The following is a 6,000-nucleotide window of genomic DNA, read 5'->3' on the forward strand; positions in this document are numbered from 1 at the left end:
TATGCTCAGTTTCTATCAATTACTATGGCATTTTGATCTAAACTCATTTAAGTACCAGTTCATGACATGGCTTTTGTATAAAGTTAGGCCTCTTTAAGTCCTTCAAATGCCCTTTATACCCTTAGTGGGAAAGGAATATTAGATGTTAGAGGCTAAGATATTGATGAAATGTAGAATACTTAGAAACACTGCATTTGGTGTATTCTAAGCCAGTTTATGGAAAATATGTTTGTTTCTTTTTTTCTTTTACAAAACAGAGTTCTCAACTCTGGTTAAGCATAACCTGGACAAATACATTGATCCAGATTCAATATATTTGGATACGCTTTTCATATGATTTAATATTTTTGGATACATTTTTAAATAGTTTTTTCCAAATACTACAATATCAAAAATATATAATTTATAAAAACATAATATATAAAAAATATCAAAACATTACAATATTAAGATATTTTAAAAAATATTAAACGATTAAATATTTTAAAAATATCTTAATATTGTAATGTTTAGATTTTTTAAAATATATTAATAGAGAAAATTTCACCATACTTACCGTGATTTTCTTTTCCTGAATATATCCATGGCAGCATTACGATAGGGTTAGCTCCACCCACTTGGCTGTTTAGGACAGGAAATAAAGGTATAAATACTCCTCCTACCAGACCGGATCTCCAGTCTAGTTACAAGCTCCTAAAAAAGAAATTTATACAGAAGGGAGGGATGCAATGCTGCCATGGATATATCCAGGAAAAGAAAATTACGGTAAGTATGGTGAAATTTTCTCTATTCCTGGATATATCCAGGGCAGCATTACGATAGGGTAATACCCAAGCTCAACATCTGATGGGAAGGAAATAAACAAGCACCCACCAATATTTGTAAAATCAGTTAAGAACAAGCAAACTCTGGACTGCAGAGTTTCTGGGAAACTTCCCAAAATGTCAAATAAGGCCACTTTCTTGCAGTATCCAATTTGTGAAATATGAATAGAGAACAGAAAAACGGTTACAGTCATCTGGCTAGTCATGTGACTATAAATGTCACATGACTATAACCACCAGTTTCTAGATTGCCAAATCATAATGAAATCAGCAACTTACAATATACAGGAATCTAACACCTGTCCATTCTTGGACAACAGCATCAACTTATACAGATCTGAAAGATATACCAATAAATGAGAAGGAGAAATAAACCAGGCTACGGAATTAACCCCTTAAGGACGCAGGACGGTTCAGGACTGTCATCGGAATTTTTCCATTGCCGACCGACGACTGTCCTGAACCGTCCTAAATTTAAAATGTACTTACCCGATCGCCGTCGTTCCCCTGGCGGCGATCGGCGTTGCTCCCGTTGTGGGGAGACTGCCTGCAGCCCAGACAGTCTCCCCATGGCGAATTAGGACCCCTGTGGCCATGTGATCGCTCAACAGGGCGACCACATGGTCACAATAGGTGTCCATGTGTCTGCCTGCAGGGGGACTGTCTGTGCTGACAGGCAGTCTCCCTGCATGTGTAAAATCAGAAAAAAAATAAAAGTTAAAGTTAATAAAAAAAATTTATTATTATATATGTGTATATATATATATATATATGATATATAGACATATTATACCTATATAATATATGTCTATATATCATATATATATATATAATGTCATGCTAAGTGTATTTTTATATTAATATGTACATATATTAATATAAAAAAACACTTATAATTAAATTACACATGTATATATATATATATATATATATATAATAACTATATATATATTGTATATATATTATTATAAAATACAAATAATAAGTAATTTAAATTAAATTAAAAAAATTAAAAATAATAAAAATGTTAAAAAAAATGATATATCTATACGAAATTTTATTCGAACTGTATTTTGATATTAATATATATATATTTATATCAAAATACACTTAGAATGAAATTGTATATATATCTATGTATAAGTAAATAAATAAAAATAATACAAACTATTCATATGTCCATATACAAAATTACATAATTATATAAATATACACGTAGACTTCAAATATATAAATAAGCATATATATTTAAATTCTACGTGCGTATTTATGTAATATTTTTACATAATTAAGTTATTTTATTGATTGCAATTTAAGGGACCTGCCTGCCAACCCAGAGAATTTAATTTGCTATCACTGTATTTTACCCTGTAACGTTCTACGACACCCTAAAACCTGTACATGGGGGGTACTGTTTTACTTGGGAGACTTCGCTGAACACAAATATTAGTGATTCAAAACAGTAAAACATATCACAGCGATGATATTGTCAGTGAAAGTGACTTTTTTGCATTTTTCACACACAAACAGCACTTTTACTGATGATATAATTGTTGTGATACATTTTCCAGTTTTGAAACACTAATATTTGTGTTCAGCAAAGTCTCCTGAGTATAACAGTACCCCCCATGTACAGGTTTTATAGCGTTTACAGGGTCAAATATATGGGTCAAATATTTTTACATTGAAAATGGCCAGGCTGGTTACGTTGCCTTTGAGAGCGTATGGTAGCCCAGGAATGAGAATTACCCCCATGATGGCATACCATTTGCAAAAGAAGACACCCTATTTGCAATACCTTGGGTTATGTCCAGTCTTTTTTAGTAACCACTTAGTCACAAACACTGGCCAAAATTAGCGTTCAATTTCGTTTTTTACTTTTTTCACACACAAACAAATATGAACGCTAACTTTGGCCAGTGTTTGCGACTAACTGGCTACTAAAAAAGTCTGGACATACCCCATATTGAATACCCTGGGTTGTCTACTTTAAAAAAAATATGTACATGTGGGGTGTTATTCAGCAATTTATGACAGATAATAGTGTTACAATGTCACTATTGATACATTTTAAAAATGTATGTTTTGAAACCGCAATATCCTACTTGTACTTATAGCCCTATAACATGCAAAAAAATAGCAAAAAGCATGTAAACACTGGGTATTTTTAAACTCAGGACAAAATTTTGAATCTATTTAGCAGTTTTTTTCATTTGCTTTTGTAGATGAGTAAAAGATTTTTCACATAAAATTCAAAAAACATGTATTATTTTCAATTTTTCATCATATTTTTTCATTTTTTTAAAAATTAAATTACATGAGATTATATAAATAATGGTATGTAAAGAAAGACCCTTTTGTCCTGAAAAAAACAATATATAATTTGTATGGGAACAGTAAATGAGAGAGCGGAAAATTACAGCTAAACACAAACACCACAAAAGATGCCTGGTCGCAAATGTACATCGCAAAAACAGTCCGGTCCTTAAGGGGTTAATCTTAGATTATCATGTACAGTAAGAAAACACACTTCCCCCTAGTCAAAAACAACTGCAGAGGTACCCAAATTAGTGTCCGTATCATGAATATCAATACACACATATAGCCAAAGCAAAGAGTGACATTAACTACATATGTGCAGAACCTTTTAACAAAACAATGCCATCCTTTAACCCCTTAACCCCTTAAGACCGGAGGGCGTACTATTACGTCCTTTTAAAAGCGGCTCTAAACGCCGCCGGACGTAATAGTACGCCCTCCGGTTTTTAGTAACTTACCCGGTCGCTGGCGGTCCCACGCCGGCGATCGCGGTTCGGGGGACTCCCAGGGAGCCCCCCGCGGCACGTCCGCCCTCCAGGAGCCCTCCCGGCCATGTGAGAGTGAGGTCCTTGCGAGGACCTCACAATCACATGGCCGGTATAGCTGCCTGCTGCATTGCCAGCAGGGGGACCAACTGTAATGACAGTTGGTCCCCCTGCTGGCTGAAAATCAAATAAAAATGTTTTAAAACAGTGTAAAAATAAATAAATTATATACTTAGATCATATATATATATTATATATATATGATCTAAGTATATATATACACATATACACACATACACATACACCGTCTAGGTGTATTTTAATATTAATATGTATATAATTATATATATATATATTAATATCAAATTACACGTAGACTGATACTGATTAAATATATATATAATTATTGTTATATATATATTTATAAATAATATAAAAAAAATTAATATGTAAATACGTAAAAAAATTAAATAAAAAAAATAATTAAAAATAAAATATTAAAAAATATATAGATGTGTTTTATTTCGTTCTAACTGTATTCTGATATTAATATATATATATTTATATCAAAATACACTTATAACGAAATAATATATATATCTATATACATAAATATATACGTATATATCACTATATATATACCTATATATAAATAAAAATATATAAAAAAATATATATATATATATACGTATATATACACATATGTATATATATACATATATTAATTCTACACATATATTTATGTAATAATTTTACATAATTAGATATCCTAATTAATTACAATTAGCGGGACCTGCCTGACCACCCATGCCGAAAGTATAGGGAATTTAATTTGCTAGCACTATATTTAACCCTATAACTTTCCAAGACACCATAAAACCTGTACATGGGGGGTACTGTTTTACTCGGGAGACTTCGCTGAACACAAATATTAGTGTTTCAAAACAGTAAAATGTATTACAACCATGATATCACCAGTAAAAGTGACGTTTTTTGCATTTTTCACGCACAAACAGCACTTACAGGGACGATATTATTGCTGCAATACTTTTTACTGTTTTGAAACACAAATATTTGTGTTCAGCGAAGTCTCCTGAGTACAACAGTACCCCTCATGTACAGGTTTTATGGTGTTTTCAAAAATTACAGCGTCAAATATAAGGCTTGTGTTTAATTTTTTTCACATTAAAATTCGCCAGATTGCTTACGTTGCCTTTATGACCCTATGGTAGCCCAAGAATGAAAATTACCCCTATGATGGCATACCATTTGCAATAGTAGACAACCAAAGGTATTGCAAATGGGGTATGTCCAGTCTTTTTTAGTAGCCACTTAGTCACAAACACTGGCCAAAATTGGCGTTTTTTGCATTTTTCACACACAAATACAAACGCTAACTTTGGCCAGTGTTTGTGACCAAATGGCTACTAAAAAAGACTGGACATCGCTTATTTGCAATACCTTGGGTCGTCTACTATTGCAAATGGTATGCCATTATGGGTGTAAATTTATTTCCTGGGCTACTATACAGTCTCAAAGGCAACGTAACCAATCTGGCGAATTTCAATTTCAAATGTAACACGCTATATTTGACCTTGTAACTTCCCAAAACACCATAAAACCTGTACATAGGGGGTACTGTTTTACACGTGAGACTTTGCTGAATACAAATATGTGTATTTTATTGCAGTAAAAGCAAACAGTATTATGACATTGACAGTTAAAATGTCATGAAGAACGAAAAAAATCAAAAAAAATCTTATTTTCTCCCATTTTTTTCATATTAAATTATGTTTCATAGCTAAATATTTGATATTAAATGAAAGCCCTGTTTCCCCTGAATAAAATGATATATAATAAGGGGGGGTGCATTTAATATGAAAGAGGTGAATTACGGTTGGACAGACATATAGCGCAAATGCCAGGTTTTGTTTACGTTTTGTTTCGTTCACAACTTGTACATTTGGCTGCGGTGTTAAGGGGTTAATGTGAAAAAACTGAAACACAAGCCTTATATTTGACGCTGTAACTTTTGAAAACACCATAAAACCTGTACATGTGGGGTACTGTTGTACTCGGGAGACTTCGCTCAACACAAATATTTGTATTTCAAAACAGTAAAAAGTATTGCAGCAATAATATCGTCCGTGTAAGTGCTGTTTGTGCGTGAAAAATGCAGAAAACGTCACTTTTACTGGCGATATCATCGTTGTAATACATTATACTGTTTTGAAACACTAATATTTGTGTTCAGCAAAGTCTCCCGAGTAAAACAGTACCCCCCATGTACAGGTTTTATGGTGTCTTGGAAAGTTATAGGGTTAAATATAGTGCTAGCAAATTAAATTCCCTATACTTTCGGCATGGGTTGT

This window comes from Pelobates fuscus, chromosome 3, assembly GCF_036172605.1.
Source record: "Pelobates fuscus isolate aPelFus1 chromosome 3, aPelFus1.pri, whole genome shotgun sequence".
Classification (NCBI taxonomy): Eukaryota; Metazoa; Chordata; class Amphibia; order Anura; family Pelobatidae; genus Pelobates; species Pelobates fuscus.